Below are 19473 nucleotides of genomic sequence, written 5' to 3'. Positions count from 1 at the left end.
CAATTAGACTGAACAGCACAAATAACCTTTAATTTTTTTTAACAAACAAAGAAGAAACCAAAAAAGAAGGACATTCATGAGTGTGAGAAGATTACTGAACAACCTTCAGCTTCTTTTTATAAAAGTTACTTGCACATAAAATGCTGTATATTTGTGCTTCACATGCTGAACCATAACCATAGTTTGTTTAGATTTTTGGTCAAAATTTCAGGCCACCTTATTGAATTAGCAACATTTCCCATACTGTTCCACACAAACAAGCTCTTTGTCCCACATTTAGTTGGTTGGGATCAGGTCTAACCACAGCACTGACAGATCACTGACCAGTAATGGTTCCACCCCAGCCTGGGCTTTTTCAGCTTTGCAGGGAATTGCTGGCATTGTTTTTCCCACAGCTGTTATCGGGATCCATGATAATAACCAATTCTCCTGCTTCCCTTTCACAGTTGTGACAAGTGTGGAGTAACCTGGGGCCAAGAAGGTCAGTCGTCGTCTCCTACCAAGGATCTCGGTCACTGCACACAGCCCGAAGGAGGCAGTTTCTTTCAAGGACTTTTTACAAAGTAAAGTAATATAAAACGAAACATTTTTGCTTGAGGTTCATATATTATTAAATTGCCTGTTGCTGTGGAAGTTAAAATTACTACTATATACTAAAGATGATGATTTTGTGGTTGCTGAAAGAGGAACTGACAGGATGTGTTTGAGTGACCTTCACTGCCTAAACTTGGTCCCCGGCAAAATTTACTGCACCAAAATTGTGTAATTACCACTTGTAGCCACGTAGGCTGCTTTTGCAACTGCTTATGCTGCTACATACTGCAATTAATTTTGACTTTGAAACAAACTAAAGTCTTTTTTTTTTACTTTGATGTTTCAAAAGCATAATAGTGACCTCCTGGAAAAGTTCCCGTGTCAACATGAGCCACAAAACATACAGACTGCTAAAAAGGAAAAAGACTTTAATTTTAGTGTTGTTGAAACAGTTACCCTTTGTTGGCACCTTCTGTGATTAAGTGTGTGTTAAATGTCAAATCTCACAAGGTTGGTGCTGATGGAGTTTTTAAGCATTAGAGAGGTAGTGGAAACTAAATGGGTCTGAAATTAAAAGCCGTAATAAAGAAAAAATAATAAGAAAGCTGTAACCATTAAAGGATTTTGGCTTCTATATACTGTATCCCACAAGCTATTTGTACATTTTACATATCAGAATAAGTAAATTCAGATTATAGTAACTAAGAATAAAAAAGCATCGTCTTTTTCTTGGAATTTTTGTGTAAAGTCTGCACAAATTGGAAATTTTGTAAATAGTATGGAAATATGCAAACAACAGTAAACCTACCCATGAAAAGAAAAAGTCATTTAACAGTCATTAAATGCTTTAGCATAAGGGCTGTTTGAGGATTTTTTTTAATTCATACAAAAGAAAAACAGCACTTCAAACTCACTTTAAAGAAAAAGCTTCCAGTATTACATACGTTACCTACCCTATCTTTAAAAGAACATAATCCTTAATGTCTCAGGCCAGACTGTAGGTTTTTCTTTATCAGTTTTACCTTCTGAGGCAAAAGGAACTTTCTTTCTTTACACCTCCTAGTAATATCTGCCAGCACTTTCCTTTCTCCAGAAGATTGTTGAATTTAAGAATATGAACCAGTCTTTCCTTCTCCGTCTTGGCTGGCATTAACTACACTAACATTTTCCCTTCTTTTATTCACTGTTTGTTCTTGATCTGCAGATTTCTGGCACAGGAAGGCAACTTGTATAGTTAAGCAGACCCGAGCCTCCAGTTTCCCCTTGTGGTCCTTTTTTCTTTTCTACAGCTACGTGCACTGCGGCTACAGAGGAAGAGAAAAGACAGTTGGAAAGATTAAAGATCATTTTTCTGACAGTCTACAGAGAGGAAAAACTGACTTAATGTTATTCATAGCGAGAGTGAAATCTTTTTCAAGAGTCAGAAGTCAAATACTCGTGTATATGTAGAACATCCTCATTCTGCTTTCTCCTTCTGGTCCTGCTGTTTGAAGAGATCATGTAATCTTGAACACAGTCCAATAGAAAGAGGGGAAAAAATCTTGCGAAGCTGTTGATTTCATATTTGGCTCTTTATGACAGACCCAAGTTAGAGTCGCAGTATTAAATGACAAGCTCTGCATGATATACAACACCTCCTAACCCCATTGAGGTGACTGTCTGTGTACTGATTTAACAACTGGTCAGAACGTTTAGTTTTCATTCCCAAAAAATGCTGTTAAAGTGTTATTTAAGAAATACGAGAATTGTGAATTACCATCTCGACACTGTGCAAATGCTGAGTTAGAGAGTTTGAACTGTATGTCTTGGCCTTACTGTGGGGTTCAATCCACAAATACAGTGCACTGACGCCTGTATCTGCTCTAAGTTTCCAAAAGATAGTACACATCTCTCTGGAATCTAAATCTGGAAACTCCAGCACGGCATAACAAAACTATAAAACAGACTCATGGCTCTTGGCTGATGAGATGGGTGGTCTCTGTAGAGTCTTTTACAGTCTGTTACTGTATATTCGCATATTTTTCCTGTGTAAACATGTGACAGAAACAGAACTACACCTTTCCAGATTAACCTTCTTGTGCATTAATACTAAGAGATGAATATATGTGGCCTCGACTACATCGTGCACTTCCATTTGCAATGACATCATTTGAGTCTGAAACAGAACCTTGGGCTGTTTCCCAACGCAGGCCGTGTCACACATGGCAAGGTTTGTTTACCTCTCTGTGTCACTACTATTCCACAGTGGGACACGTTTTCCCCTCAACCATAAATCTACAAAGTCTTGCATGACTTGCAGAGTTGAGGTGGAGGGACATGAAGCCCATGGTCAAAGCAAGTAAAGCAGTGTGTGTGTTTAAATATATAAATCCCTCATCAGGGTCACTGGTGGTAGTGGCGAGGATGGCCAGCAGCCAGATAAGCTGCTTCTGCTCTCTCTCCTTCTGACTCTCTCTGAGCTGCCTGAAAGAAATGTGCCATTATCCAGCGAGGCCCCTGCAGCCGGGCCCCTGAGCACAGAACTAGTGTCCAAAGCAACATGCAAATGCCAAGACACTGGAGACTGGAAGCTGCATGGGAGAGAGCTTTAGATACCTCCTCAGACTGTTTACGACCACCTCTGCTACAGCCAAAAGTTCCTCCTGCCTCACTACCCTCTCTTTACTACTTTTTTCTTCCCAGCAGGCCACTGCTAGTTAGAATGAAGCGGTTTCAGTGAAGCTATGCAGGCTTTCCTCAGCCAGTGTGAGGCTGATCTCCAGAAAATTTAAATTAGTCTGGAGACTTTAGAAGGCTTTTCTCAAACCAAAAGTCTCACTCAGCTGTCCAGACTGCAGCTAAGATTGCAAGAGTCACAAATAATGCATTAAATGTTCCTGCTTACTATATGTTCATCTGACCGTTAAGCAGTAAGACAGGCCTCAGTAATTCCTTTACTCACTTATTTCTCTTGGACACTTTGTTTCAAGAGCTTTGATGGGGCAAAAAAAGGTGATGACTAAAAGCATGCTGTTCAGCAACAACTTCACGACTCTATATGGATGCTCATTCCTTGATCCATTCTATGGTCTTTAACTGAGAGACTCAGTGGGCTTTCCAAGCAGTGCTTGGAGCCAGGATACGATACTGGTCAAAGTCAGATCGCACCCATATGTGCTTCACATGCAAATATTTGACAAGAGGTCAAAAAGTTCATTTAATCATTAGTACAACAATGGCTTTAGAGTCCTATCCTTGGACAAGTAATGGGCAACTGTTCGTTACAGAGCAGTGCATCAAATAAGAAACATGATACCACTATACAGTGGGGCAAAAAAGTATTTAGTCAGCCACCGATTGTGCAAGTTCCCCCACTTAAAATGATGACAGAGGTCAGTAATTTGCACCAGAGGTACACTTCAACTGTGAGAGACAGAATGTGAAAAAAAAATCCATGAATCCACATGGTAGGATTTGTAAAGAATTTATTCGTAAATCAGGGTGGAAAATAAGTATTTGGTCAATAACAAAAATACAACTCAATACTTTGTAACATAACCTTTGTTGGCAATAACAGAGGTCAAACGTTTACTATAGGTCTTTACCAGGTTTGCACACACAGTAGCTGGTATTTTGGCCCATTCCTCCATGCAGATCTTCTCGAGAGCAGTGATGTTTTGGGGCTGTCGCCAAGCAACACGGACTTTCAACTCCCGCCACAGATTTTCTATGGGGTTGAGGTCTGGAGACTGGCTAGGCCACTCCAGGACTTTCAAATGCTTCTTACGGAGCCACTCCTTTGTTGCCCGGGCGGTGTGTTTTGGATCATTGTCATGTTGGAAGACCCAGCCTCGTTTCATCTTCAACGTTCTCACTGATGGAAGGAGGTTTTGGCTCAAAATCTCACGATACATGGCCCCATTCATTCTGTCCTTAACACGGATCAGTCGTCCTGTCCCCTTGGCAGAAAAACAGCCCCATAGCATGATGTTTCCACCCCCATGCTTCACAGTAGGTATGGTGTTCTTGGGATGCAACTCAGTATTCTTCTTCCTCCAAACACGACGAGTTGAGTTTATACCAAAAAGTTCTACTTTGGTTTCATCTGACCACATGACATTCTCCCAATCCTCTGCTGTATCATCCATGTGCTCTCTGGCAAACTTCAGACGGGCCTGGACATGCACTGGCTTCAGCAGCGGAACACGTCTGGCACTGCGGGATTTGATTCCCTGCCGTTGTAGTGTGTTACTGATGGTGACCTTTGTTACTTTGGTCCCAGCTCTCTGCAGGTCATTCACCAGGTCCCCCCGTGTGGTTCTGGGATCTTTGCTCACCGTTCTCATGATCATTTTGACCCCACGGGATGAGATCTTGCGTGGAGCCCCAGATCGAGGGAGATTATCAGTGGTCTTGTATGTCTTCCATTTTCTGATGATTGCTCCCACAGTTGATTTTTTTCACTCCAAGCTGCTTGCCTATTGTAGATTCACTCTTCCCAGTCTGGTGCAGGTCTACAATACTTTTCCTGGTGTCCTTCGAAAGCTCTTTGGTCTTGGCCATGGCGGAGTTTGGAGTCTGACTGTTTGCGGCTGTGGACAGGTGTCTTTTATACAGATGATGAGTTCAAACAGGTGCCATTCATACAGGTAACGAGTGGGGGACAGAAAAGCTTCTTACAGAAGATGTTACAGGTCTGTGAGAGCCAGAGATTTTCCTTGTTTGAGGTGACCAAATACTTATTTTCCACCCTGATTTACGAATAAATTCTTTACAAATCCTACCATGTGGATTCATGGATTTTTTTTTCACATTCTGTCTCTCACAGTTGAAGTGTACCTCTGGTGCAAATTACTGACCTCTGTCATCATTTTAAGTGGGGGAACTTGCACAATCGGTGGCTGACTAAATACTTTTTTGCCCCACTGTATGTGTATGTGTGCTTTGGCTCTAGTTTCTTCTTTTGCTAATGTGCTGCAGTAAACCGTGTGGTCAAAGTGGAGATTTTGAGATCAGCTTATCTCATCCACTTTGTTGGCAGCCACGTCTGTGTTGTCTGTTAATACAGTGTCATAGAGCTTAAGACGCCTGGTAACTACCGATTATGACCTTTACTTCTCGAGAAAAACATCTGCAAATAAAATAAATACAATTTTAGAAAAAGAGTTATTATCATAGTGGTAGCTTCTCATAAAATAGTCTTGATATAGTTCACATGCACCAGGCACTGTTGATGTTCAAGAAGCTGTGGCTTCCCTCCGTAGAAAATGTCCATAACTGACCATCAGTGAATTAAATACAGGGAGAGCCTACTTGTAAACTTTATATTACAGGTGTAGTTGGGGTTGTAGTGTTGTCGGGCTCTGGCTACAGTTACGCATCACAACTTTTGCTGCACAGTAATTCAGTCAAGCATATCAAGGTCAGAAGTTGGTATCTGTTTGTAGTGTTGTTGCCCTCACCAACATTTTAATCACTCCCATCGTCTACCAGTGTAATTATAATTTACCAACAACTGCCAGTCAGTAACAGAATTATTCTGGTATTTCAAATAGAAAAACATGTAAGAACAATCAACCATCCCGTCTTCTGAATAAAATTTAAAAATGCATTCAGTTTGGGTGAATATATGGATGTACCAAAGACAAGCAACGGGTTTGTAGGCTGGAAATAAACCATTTAAATGCACATAAAAAGGAAAATAGGATATTAAGCACAGCATGTTAAGAACAAATATTCTGGCTGAGCTAAATGTAAAAGAAATACATTTTACTTTGAAAGATAATGATATCTCTTTAAAAATAGCTGGGCAAATGTTTTAAGAACCGTAGATGTTTAAATTATTTAAACATATGTTTGGTCTTTTTGTCATTGTGCAGGAAGACAATAGCACAAACAACCAGACAGAAGTGTGATGAACCTGACAAAGAGATATAAAGTTTCCCTTGGATAATGGAGTATTGGGTCAAAGGTAATTGTTAAAATATATTTATACAGAAAAACAAGACTCTTGAGATTGAGTGTAACACATAGGACCTAAAAAAAGAAAAAAAAAAAAAAAAGATTAACTACTAAAACTCTAACCATAAAAACTACAAAAGGGTCACTCCAAACTATTCTTCAGACTAAAACTTGAGAGCCAATTATACTTTAACCTAATGGTTGATGATCCTGCATAAATAATGTCGGTATGTTTGAGAATGTCCTTTTGTATGAGGAACAGAGTGGGCTCAATTAATGTGTCTCTTTGCAGAAGCATAGCGTTTAGCGATGATGAAAGGACTAGCTGCTGTCTATAATAGGAAGAGAAAAACAACAGAGACTAGCTGCTCATTTCTGGAGGCATTTTAATTGCTAGAATACAGAGCCAAGCTAAAAATGTCTCCACTGGCTTCCAGCATGAGAAAGTAACAAAAGCTGCTCCCTGTAACACCTCCAAATCAATACTGGAGGGGAAAAAATGGTAATTTTCAAAATTAACATCATACAGCAATGTACTAATAGCGCTAGATGAAACTAGTTTTCTGCATCAAAAAGCAAAAAAGAAGGAAAAAAAACCTGCTAAAGTTTACAGAGTAAAAAGATATTCTCAGTCAGTAGCACCAGTAGTTCCAATAGTGGTGCCCCATGCATATCTGTGGTTATGAGACTCTAAACACTAATTGATTTAGATGCCTGCCCCCCTTTAAGTGCTGAAAATATGATATAATCAGTTCCAGCTCAATAGAAGCCACAGAACAATTAAATTAAACACTGGAGCCACTTCTGCTTATATAAAACAGCTCATGTCTGATTCCGACCTTCCCTTTTCTACTTGCATACTCCCTTACTCTCTGTCCATAAACTGATAGATAGACAATACAGATTATTGTGATTGATTATCACTTCCCCTCATTATATTAAAAACTATAATTTTTCCATCAGAAATTCACTCATAGTTACAAAGATACAGCAAGAGGAAGAGAAAAAAGGGACGAATTAAGAAGAAAAGAGTTCTAAATAAGATGATTTTCATTGTGTGAAAATAGGATTTCAAGCAGCACCCCTTCCTGTTTTAAATATATGGCCATCTTCCACGGGGACGTTGACCAAAGTGAGTATATAACATCCAGCGTTGTCTACCGCAGCATCAAAATACTGGCAACTAAGTCTTTTTCTGTCATGCGTTACTGCTTTCAGTGCTGAGGTTTTTCCAAAACCAGTCATCTCAAGAGCCACTTTGCACCAGACTCTCAGTCATTCACATAATTCCATCTCGGAGGACGGGACCATTCATGGTTTGTGATGGCTTCTAAGGAATATTTTTCAGCTTGTTTCCGTAGAGTAGATCCGATCCATTTGTTGTTTTTTGTTTTTGTGCTTTTTGAACATGCCCTTGAAAGGAGTGAAATACTGGAACTGCAGAAAGTAGCTTAAGTACAGATTAGAGTGTTTCTATTTATTCCCATTCAGCTGACAAAAAACATTGTTCTTACTTCTGCTACACTTGAGCAGGTGATGAATAGCTCTATGATTTATTTTGGTAATAATATAGACTTTTGCACACCACACTCTCCTGTCTGTACACAGGATCTATGGAAACGGCTTGTTAAGCAAGCTTCCTAGTTAGCTGATAACTTTACACACCACTGTTTCCTAAACACTAGCAGGGGCCAAAGGGCTAAAATAAAATGATCCAAACAGGAGTTCACCAAACAGCGCGTGAGTCATGGGTCTAAGTATACATAACCATACACAGAGTCTATGGTTGGAACTACCACTACTACTTTTAGTTAAGTACAGGATGTTAAGGCACAATCAAATTAGGATTTTGATGCATCACTACTGTTAGGTATTTTAGTACCATGGTAGCATTTACTGGATATTGTTTTATAGTGACATTATGCAGGAAAACTCTGTTACTCAATAAGGCCCATCTACTAGTTGTTTTTCTCTTTCTCTGTGACCCAAGAATTAATGTGTAAGACTCACAAGCTGGTACCAGAAGGTCGAAAACACCACAGAGACGAGACCACTTCCTTACTCCCATCCTCCCTTCCTTATCTCTTAGAAAAAGGCTCGTTAAAGGCCAGGTGGTTTGTTTCAGAATTCACTAATGAAAGAACTCTGTATTCTGTGTATTTTGCTGGGATGATCATAAATTGTAGCTGAACTGATAAACTACACACAGGATACTTCTTTGCTCACAAGGCAGGAAGACGTTTCCTTATTTGGTCTGTACTGGTTTGAACTGAGAACTTGCTGACACACGAACCTTTTTTTTCTCTATATAAGCTGTTATGTACTAAATAAACCTTTGAGTCGATTTGGGAAGACAACCTGAAGCAGTCTGTGTTTCCTTGTTCTCCCAAGCTGCTCCCGACGTCGTAACTAACCCAGCTGAATGGCATACCTGAGTGTTACTTTAAATAATTAGGAATCTTAGAAGGAAAGGACAAAACTCTGCTTATCGCTCACGCCACGGAGGAAACCCGGGATGGCAATTTCCTTCAATTTTGGTGTCAGAAGTGGGATCCGCTGACAGAAGGTAAATATGCGTCTTTCATATTTATATAGAGACCATATTATACCTCTCTCAGTGATCGATCCATAAAAAAAACGGGATATGCTGACGAAGTTTCACTTAGTGATCCAGAGAGATACACTGACTGACTTCCTCAGTCCCCGAATAAAGTAAATTAACCCTTGTGTGGTGTTGGTGGACACAGGAAGTTGCCTGTTGTCTTGAATATTTTAATTTTGTTTAAGTTGCTCACTCAAAAGAGTGACACAGGAAGCTGCCTGTTGTCTTAAATACTTCTCGTTAAGTGAGAAGTTGCTCAGAAAGAGTGACACAGGAAGTTGCCTGTTGTCTTAAATACTTCTCGTTAAGTGAGAAGTTGCTCACCAAAGAGTGACACAGGAAGTTGCCTGTTATCTTGAAACGTACGTTAAAAAGTGAGAAGTTGCTCACTCACAGAAAGCTAGTAAATAATTAAATTTAATTTTGTTAAAAAAAAAAACAAAAAAAAACGAAAGAAAACTGAAAACGGGTCTCACAGACCCGATTACCATACAAGGGTTAAAAGCAGTAAATTAAAAGCAGAAAGACACAGGAAGTTGCCTGTTGTTTTACGAGAAGTTGCTCGTTAAGCGAGAAGTTGCTCGCTATGTGAGAGTTGCTCACACAAACAAAAAATTGCTAGCAATAAATTTAAAGTAACCTCAGCTGTGCCGCAGCGAAAATACTAACATAAATCCTTCAAGCGTGTAAACCCCTCTGGAAATCACTGAACATGGGTCAGAATAATTCAAAAACCACAGACAAGTCCGATAAAAAATCAAAATTACCTGTAAAACCAAAAAAAATTAAATTTAAAGTCTCAAACAACAGCTCAGTACGACTCCCATTTCCGGTTACGTGTAACCTACGTCCGCGAATCGGTGAAGACGTCCATGATCACGTATCCAGAACATGCGGGAGTGCTTATGTGACTGACTTTGTTTACAACTTACGGACTGTGAGTACAATGCATTCTAATCTCTTTTCGGAGCCTTATCCCGAACGATTATCGCCAGAAACCAGGTCAGTAGAAATGTTGAATATCATTTGTGATAAGAAAAGTAGTCTGCTTAAAAAGTCCTGTAGAAAATATGATAGAATGCCGCGACGTGATGCATCAAATGTTACCGCTATGGAAAAAGGGACCGGAACCAGGCGTAGATACTTTAACATCAAATAAAACTAGTGCAGGCTCTAGCAAAGAAAATAAATCTACTGCGGGAAAAGCTAGTCTTGCATGCTCAGCCATTCAGCCCACAGCCCCGCCGCCTTACGAAGATGAGACCGAATTAATAGTTACTGCAGCAGCCGCATGCAAACAACGTGAGCGCTTTGATCCAACCAGCTTAAAAGACAGTGACAAAAAACCTGAATCATATGCAACGGATCTTAGCCATCTCTTTAAACAGGATCAGGAAAAACAATATATACGCCGCGAGGAAGAATTAGCAGAACATAGAAAGAGAGAAAAACTTTTGAAAGAAGAATGTGAGGAACTTATGAAAAACAATTTAGACGTCTATGAAAAAACTTTTGCATCAGGCAGTGTCCACAATAGACACCCACATGAAACGCCACGATATCGTAGCTAGAGGTTTAGAGGTAGCTAAAGAAATACCTGTTACCCGAACTTTAATAAAGACTTATCTAAAAGAAAAAAGGAAAAACAAAGCCGGAATGACAAAGGTCCTCACGCCAACACTCGCGGTAGTAAACAAACAGACCCAAAGCATGATAAAGCATCCACAACTGCAGAGTTTTTGTGGGTAAATAATGACAAAATCACCAATTTCTTTAAGAATCTAAAGAAATTCCTGCTAACAATGTCCAGAGACAAAATTGACTTAAATGCAGTAACTATGTGTAAACAGAAGCCTGATGAATCTATCCTAGTATTCATAAAACGCTTTATGCACTGTTGGACAAGCTAGAGGTGCAAATTTAGCTCAGTTTTCCAGCAGCCGCAGACACCCAGAGCAAAAATGAATTTGTGTATTTAATTTAACACAAAGTGTGAAATGTTTGCTGACACTGATAACAGCTTATGTTTTCTCTGCCCTATGTACCGACATGATGGAGAAGGAACATCCTCTGTGTCAGCTGGACCCTCAGCAGAGAATGAACTCAACATCCTTTTTGTCCGGTACTCTATGTCACACACTGTGCCAAAAAAAACGTGTACAGACGCCACTAACAGGTAATCCCATGACTGGGAGCCACACTTTTGTTTCTCTAAGGTCAAACAGTGATTTTGTTACATAACTCAGACATAGGTTACGAAATATGTCGTCACATAGATCTAACCTACCCTATCGACTGTACTATTTCTGCAGTTACATTGCCAGCTGAATACCAGAATATGACATTGTGGTCTAAAAGTGAGAATGATATAGGATTTATTGACTGTACACTTTATCACGTACACCTATTAAAACACAACAAGCCAGTATATGTCAAGCAACATCCCATTTCTGCCGAAAAAGCCGCAGCCCTAGATGTCATGACAGGAGATTTAGAGACTACAGGAGTAATAAAGCCTACAGTATCTCCATATAATACTCCTGTCAATCCTGTGCCAAAGCCTAACAAACCTGGCGTATGGCGTTTCATACAAGACTTAAGGCAAATTAATGCAGTCAACATTCCTCTGCCACCTCTCGTTTCAGATGTTCACAGCATATTGACATGCATTGCATACACACTTTACCGTGGTGGATTTATGCTCCGCTCCTTTTTCTCAGTAAGACACACAGCCGTTATTTGCATTCACACATAGAAATAAGCAGTACACTTGGACTCGTTTGCCCCAAGGCATGATAGACAGCTCTGCTGCTTTCTCAATGGTGCTTCACTCCTCCAGGGCTGCACCCTGATCCACATGTGGATGACCTCCTCCTCTGTGCTGAAAGTGAAAAACTGTGTCAAACTGCTACACACATGCTTCTCCAGCACCTCCAAAAGACTGGCCACAAAGCATCTGCAAAGAAAATGCAGTACTGTCAGACTTCTGTTCAATATTTGGGATTCACACTGTCTCACGGAAAACGTTCCATGACTGCTGACAGGGTCAAAGCTGTGACCTCTGTCCCTCGTCCCACTACACAGAAGGAAATGTTGTCCTTCCTGGGCATGGTGAACTATTGCAGACAGTGGATACCAGACTGTTCTTTTCATGACCACATTCTGCGTGACTGTTGTAAAAAAAAGACAAGCCTCCTCGAATACTGTGGTCCACAGAAATGACTGCCTCTTTCAATGCATTACAGGGAGTGCTGACCTCCGCCACTCAAAGGTGCTGCCTGAATTGTTCAGGAATGCCGGCCTGCCTGAGGGCAGTAGCAGCTTGCTCTATCATGATAAGGGACTGCGAGAAGCTCACACTCTCACATGACACTATTCTACACACCAATCACCAGGTCACGACCATTCTAGCAAACATAACTACACAACATATGCAAATCTCACTATAAAAGCGAGCAGCACACCCAATTCGCCAGCACATTTATTGATCCTATGCTGTGTTCTTCTGATGGCTCAGACAGGCTTGATGATCATGACTGCATGACACGTATACAGGAATCGACAGCACCACGTCCAGATTTAGAGCAAACACCTATCCCAGACTCAGCCACGGTTTATGTGGACGGGTCCTGTTCAAGGCCGAGTGACAACTCATTTCTTTGTGGCTATTCAGTGGTGACATTGCCTGACATCATACTAGAGGCTCACTCATTACCATTTCACTCAGCACAAAAAGCAGAGCTCATGGCTTTAATACGCGCCTGTGAGCTACATTTGGATAAGCATGTGACGATTTACACAGACAGCCGCTATGCATTTGGCGTTGTGCATGACTTTGGCACATTGTGGAGACAGAGAGGATTTAGATCTGCTGGTGGAAAATAAATTGCTAAATTCTGATTTTGTTCAAAGACTTTTTCAGGCTATACAGCTGCCATCGGCCGTTGCAGTTGTAAAAAACGAAAGGACACAGTACAGCTGACACAGACGAAGCAACAGGTAATGCCTTAGCAGACGTGACAGCAAAGGCTGCAGCTGCATCACAGCTCCCACCTCCGCAGGAAGTATTATCTGTGCCCCTACAGCTGCCACTTGTTACACTCCCAGACTATTTAGACACAAATGTTGATTTAAAATTCATACAAGAGCAAACCTCTGCATAGAATAATGACTGTACCTTAGAAGACAGAGATGGCCTATACAAAAATCTTAAGGGTTTGATTGCCCTCCCATATTCCCTGATGCCAGTCCTTGCCCGACATTTTCACTGTGTGAGTCATGTCGGACAAAGAGGGGTAATAGGGGCAATAAAATCAAGATTTGTAATTGAGAAAACATTGCATGCAGTAAAAAGCATATTAGCAACCTGTCTAACATGTGCGCGAACTAATGTAGGTAGCTCAAAAGCAAAACATCAGCATTTACCACAACCAGATTTTCCATTTCATACATTACAAATTGATTTTACACATATGCCAGCGCAAGGAAGCATCAAGTACTTACTGGTAATAGTGGATCAATTTAGTAAATGAGTAGAAGCTTATCCAACCTCAAAAGAAACTGCAGAAGTAGTCTGTCAAAAGTTGAGCAATGAAATAATACCCAGATTCGGAATACCTCACAAGATTAACAGTGATAGAGGATCTTAATTCACATTAGAAGTAATTCAAAAGTGTGCTAAAACTTTAATGACCTGGGTCAAATTACTTACTCAAGTCCTGTGTGAGATTAGAATGACTCCATCTAGAGTAACCAAATTATTTCCATTTGAAATAAGACTATTTCCAACACCATGGTCAGCTTCCAGAGGGGCACCGCTAGTAGAAGGTGATGTATATTGCATTGTCCACTGATGTTCACAACCTGGTAGAAAAACTGAATAATAACTATCAGAAAGTTTGTCTCTCTCAGCCTTTCCCCTCCACAGTTCCACCAGTGGAGACAAGGAGATGCATGTTGGAGAAGCCACTAAAACCAAGGACTCTCTGGGAGGCCGCGCGTGTTCCAGCCCCAGACTGTACTGGCAGTGACGAAGAACCAGCATCCTCACAGACGGACAACCTCAGTGGATTCATGCCAGCAGGGTTAAGACCAGCCCAATCGGACCATCTCAGGCGTCGGATCAAGCAGACGACATCTCCGGCGAGCCAGCGCCCGGAACTAGAGCAAATAAACACACACGGGTAGATGACATCTCAGGCGAGCCAGCGCCCGGATCCAGTGTACACACGCAATCACTGATTAACACACAACGTCTGAAAGAGCCACAGCAAGGTACTCGAACATCCAGCAGGAACAGAAAGCCAAAAGTACCAAATGATGTCTAACCTGATAAAGCTAGACTCATTCCATCCTGATAATGGAGAAAATGAAATGCCCATTGTCATCACACGACGCTTATTCTGTGTCTCTCGAACCTGGGACCAGGCCAGGAGACGACTGAAGAACTGTTTTTCTTATATATTTAGGTTATTTATCATACTTATCGCATTAACCTTAGGATTTTTCTTTGCTATGTTGTATTGTAGACTGCAACCATGTTCACATTTCTGCAGGTCATATTTTGCTGACTATACCTCATGCTCTATTTTGCAAGACACCTACTTAATGCACTCATTACGTTCCCTACAATCAGTAAATAGCAACATAGACGCCACTAATAAACCATTTTATGCACCCTCTAGAGCAGGAGCTAACGCCTGGTATGAAAATGCCAGAACAGCCGCTCGTGATTTAGGAAACAGTAACTGTTATGTCTGTTCAAAGGCTAATCCAGAACAGGTAATAGTAGGATACCCCATATCCGGTTTCCCCCTCACTGAGGGACTAGAGAAAATCGGCGGAGATAATGCTCTCTTTAAAGACGCTTTACAGTTGACTCTGAGCCCTCTCGACTGCCTACTTAGACACACGCACACACCAACTAACCCTGAGACTCCATTAGGCGAATTATTGAAGTTATCTAATGACACCGCAGGGACCTGCGCCCCAATGAAACGCCCTAAGACTAGGTTAAAACCCTCACTGCCCTTAGGACAGATCCCTCTCCATTTTAATACTAGTATGATATGTCTGCGCAGACTAAAGTTAACTGGCCCAGACACACACATAGATTATACAAAGGATAACTATACATTCTTCTCTGACTCCCCAGGTGCACGCTGTAATGAGACATGGCTAGCTGTCTCTATGGCTGAAGTTGTATCATATCTGGAGGAACACACACACAGTTCAAGTTCGAGCGCAGAATCGATCATTGTTCCCCCAGAGGGTGTCTTAAATGATACTGACTGGGGGGAGTTAGTTAAATCACACATGGTCACGCGCCTGACCAGACCAATCCCACATGCTTATTGGATGTGCAATAATACTCTTAGATTAGCTTTACCTGTTAATTGGACCGGTACCTGTGGTTTAGTGACCGTTGATGTATGCTGTACTTTCATTCCCAATAACACCGCCCCTAACGGTTCATTCACACAAGCTATGAATAAACTTGAAGCATTGCAGATAGAACTAATTGCCAATACAGGTCACGGTCAGTGGCTACATAAGTGGCTACAGGACACGTTTGGGAGATGGAAGGAACTAATTGTAGCCTTTGTAACCGTTGCAGCATGTTTTTGATGATTATTGTCTGTTGTGTGGTACCCTGTGTACATTCAATGATAACCCGTATAGCTGTTAGTACAGCTACTTCAATGTATTTGCAATTGGCACAAATTGACCCAGATTATGTGTCAGATGTCACCAATGATGTTCCTGATGTGTATATTGAACATTAGGTTGTGAACTATTACATTTTATGATTTGCTTTTTATATTATGTTATTACATTTGTGATTTTTCCTTTCTATTTGAGTTATTATTTTTAAAAATAATAAAAGAGGGGAACTGTTAGGTATTTTAGTACCATGGTAGCATTTACTGGATATTGTTTTATAGTGACATTATGCAGGAAAACTCTGTTACTCAATAAGGCCCATCTACTAGTTGTTTTTCTCTTTCTCTGTGACCCAAGAATTAATGTGTAAGACTCACAAGCTGGTACCAGAAGGTCGAAAACACCACAGAGACGAGACCACTTCCTTACTCCCATCCTCCCTTCCTTATCTCTTAGAAAAAGGCTCGTTAAAGGCCAGGTGGTTTGTTTCAGAATTCACTAATGAAAGAACTCTGTATTCTGTGTATTTTGCTGGGATGATCATAAATTGTAGCTGAACTGATAAACTACACACAGGATACTTCTTTGCTCACAAGGCAGGAAGACGTTTCCTTATTTGGTCTGTACTGGTTTGAACTGAGAACTTGCTGACACACGAACCTTTTTTTTCTCTATATAAGCTGTTATGTACTAAATAAACCTTTGAGTCGATTTGGGAAGACAACCTGAAGCAGTCTGTGTTTCCTTGTTCTCCCAAGCTGCTCCCGACGTCGTAACTAACCCAGCTGAATGGCATACCTGAGTGTTACTTTAAATAATTAGGAATCTTAGAAGGAAAGGACAAAACTCTGCTTATCGCTCACGCCACGGAGGAAACCCGGGATGGCAATTTCCTTCAACTACCATCATTACTGAATATTTCTTCCTCTTCTTCTTCTTTTTAAAAAAAATCTAAAACCAGTGGAATCTCTGTCTGCACTCTACCTGAAATATTTCTTTAATCTTTCATTAACCTTTAGTTAATTGTTTAGTAAACTCATAAATGCCCTGGTTACCAACATCTCGTGACACAAAGGGTTATATTTTTCACCAGACCTGCAGGGTAATATATTCAGTAGGGGTATAGTATGCATTTCTCTGGAGAAATTAATGACACAGCGGTGAACTCACATATTGTAAATCACCCTGAAGAAGAAGCAGCTAAATGGCTAAATAGTCACGTAAATAGAAGACCTTAGTGTTTTCCATTTCTACTTGTTTTGACATCGCAGTAAAAAAAATCACCCTGTGTCTGCGTAACTTTCACAACATGCAAGTGAGTAATATTGTTTTAAATGAGGAATGGTAGTGGTTTTCAGTACCGCTGCCAACAAAACTCCCACAAATGTACCCCGTGGGTCCAGTGTTTATTTCGTTATAAATATATGTGTTTATTTTTGTGGCTTGTTCCATTCTCCAGCCGAGACGCACTGAGACAGCAGAGCGAGGCTTGATTAACCCTTCCTGATTCATCAGCAACAGGATTTTTTTTTCATGATGAAAAGAAATACATTTATTCAGTATGTCTCCCAAGGTAAAACTAAATAAGAATTTCAGTGCAGCAGCACTCAAAGCATTTGGTATATCTGAAACCTCACATACTGTGCGAGTCAAATATTCCCCATTTTGACGTTTGAAAGCAGCAAAAATTCCCTAAATGTGATTTATTTACTATAAAAGTCACTGACTTTTCCAAAAGTGACCACAAAAACACAAAAATGAAAATATTTTTTAAATTTTACACCACTGTACAAGTGCACCAAATTTGTGTATATTGAGGCTGCTCCTGTTCAAATTTCACCGGTGTGGGTCAAATCAAGGAAAATTGTGGTTTAGGGAATCTTGGAACCGTGAACCAGTCCATCCCTATCTGTGTGTATTTGTTTATGGGACAGTGGTGACAGAGATTATACTAAACCTTGACACTGTCAAAAAGAAATATTTGTATTACAACCACATTTTCCCATGTTTCTGCAGAGAAAGGTACCTGCTGCCATTTGAAAATATGAAATAGTAAAACACTAAAGGACCAATCTTACGTAGTGCACACATGGAACAGAGGTCATACAGAGGTTAGAGGGTGCCCTAACGCAGACATGAGATCTGCCCCTGCAAGCACTATACATAATCTAAAAATAAATTAGAACCAGGCTGAGATAAAACCAGAGGGGTTTAAAGGCACCTGAGTATATTATATGAAGGTATTTAAAATCCCATCCAAACAGTTAACAGCATAACAGGTTGTCCATTTTCTTCTCCTCACTTCTAATATAAAATATTCCAGTCTGTGAGTTAAAAACCTGCTGTGTTGTAAACTGTTTGGATGTTTCTGGGAAAAGAGATTATTTTATTGTATAAAATAGCGCTGCTGCTCAGTAAACTCAGCCAGACAAGGAAAAATCCGTCTTTGACTCCAGCCTGTCGACGCAGTGAACTCATTCTCATTTAAAAAGTGCTTTACAAAAAACGAACATTACAGCTGATGCAGCTTATTCGCAGCATCAGGTGGCCCTGAATCCTCCCTGAGTTATGCTGCAATAAGTCTTGGCTGCTGAGGGTTTCCCCTGATGCACCGAGAGCTTCTTCTTCACTCACTATATTTTTATACACCACTTTGCATTTAATTACTATTATTAATCTCTTTTTCACAATGTGTCTTTTGTCACGCCATCAAACCTCTGGCAGAACAGGTTTCTTTCTGTTAAAATTCAGTTTTTCCTTCCCACTGTCAACAAGTGCTCATTGTTTGGCTAATTGGGGTTTTCTCTCTATTATGGTAGGGTCCTTACAATATAAAGCACGTGGCAACCGTTGTTGTGATTTGATGCTATATAAATAAAACTGAATTGAACAGAAGTCAACTGAGCAGTAGAGGTTTGGGAAATTTAATGATAGATACCATCTCTTGTCTCTGAAACTTTAAATAAGGATCAATCATTACTAAAGTCAGAGGGACTGACATTTCAATATCTAATATTTCAAATAGATCTCTAATTTAAGATTAATTACACACAATCATTATTAGTAATTCTTGAGTCAAAACTGGCCTATATAATACTGAGAACACGTGAAATATTAACAGTATCTAGAGCTAGAATTATGGCTCAGTACCTTTATGTGACCCTGTGATTCTTTCACATAACTCTCTTGCTGGCTGATTGGAACCCACACCCAGTTTCACACCTTGGCTCAGGCAATTAGAGGATCATCAGGGGGTCCTTTTGTCCCTCTGTGGGGATTATTAAGTGATGACGTGACGAATCCTACTTCCGGGCCTAAAGTAGTCTGCGTTTAATATGGCTTTTGTGTTGTTAACATGTTTAATGTTTTGTATTTTCTTCTATTTGATCTCAAAAAGCTCCTAAAACAGTCAGTGATCACCGCTGACCTCCCTCGGCTTTTATTACCACTAATCATTTATTTAAGCTCAGTTTTTAAAACCTTAAGATGTAACTACAGCCCAGCCCATGCAGCAGTATATGAATGACTAACCTCGTATTGTGGATGGATTATCTCAGTTGTTCTCCTGGCTGAATTTTGGTCCTTTTACAGCATCCTGCCATGCGATTACATTTGTTCCTGACCACCGAGAACACTCACGTTAACTTTTATCGAGTGGGAAAAAAGTTAGCTTGTTTATATTATGCTAACATAGCTGTGTCGCTAGCGGTCACGTAGCACATCATTATATAGCA

The 19473-nt window shown here is 40.3% G+C and overlaps 1 long non-coding RNA gene across 1 annotated transcript; it reads left to right on the top strand.

Moving 5' to 3' along the window:
- The first annotated feature begins 9685 nt into the window (after nt 1–9685).
- Nucleotides 9686–14622, top strand: LOC146641008 (uncharacterized). Its single transcript, XR_014909633.1, has 3 exons — nt 9686–11252; nt 12989–13075; nt 13988–14622. It is a non-coding gene; the product is annotated as an uncharacterized LOC146641008 (long non-coding RNA).
- The last annotated feature ends 4851 nt before the right edge of the window (nt 14623–19473 follow it).

The sequence above is a fragment of the Rhamphochromis longiceps genome, linkage group LG23 (genome assembly GCF_057381845.1).
Source record: "Rhamphochromis longiceps isolate RC_006_pf linkage group LG23, R_longiceps_female_GT1.1, whole genome shotgun sequence".
In the NCBI taxonomy this organism is placed as follows: domain Eukaryota; kingdom Metazoa; phylum Chordata; class Actinopteri; order Cichliformes; family Cichlidae; genus Rhamphochromis; species Rhamphochromis longiceps.
The sequence above is the reverse complement of the archived record's forward strand: the minus strand, read 5'-3'. Positions and strand labels throughout refer to the sequence as shown.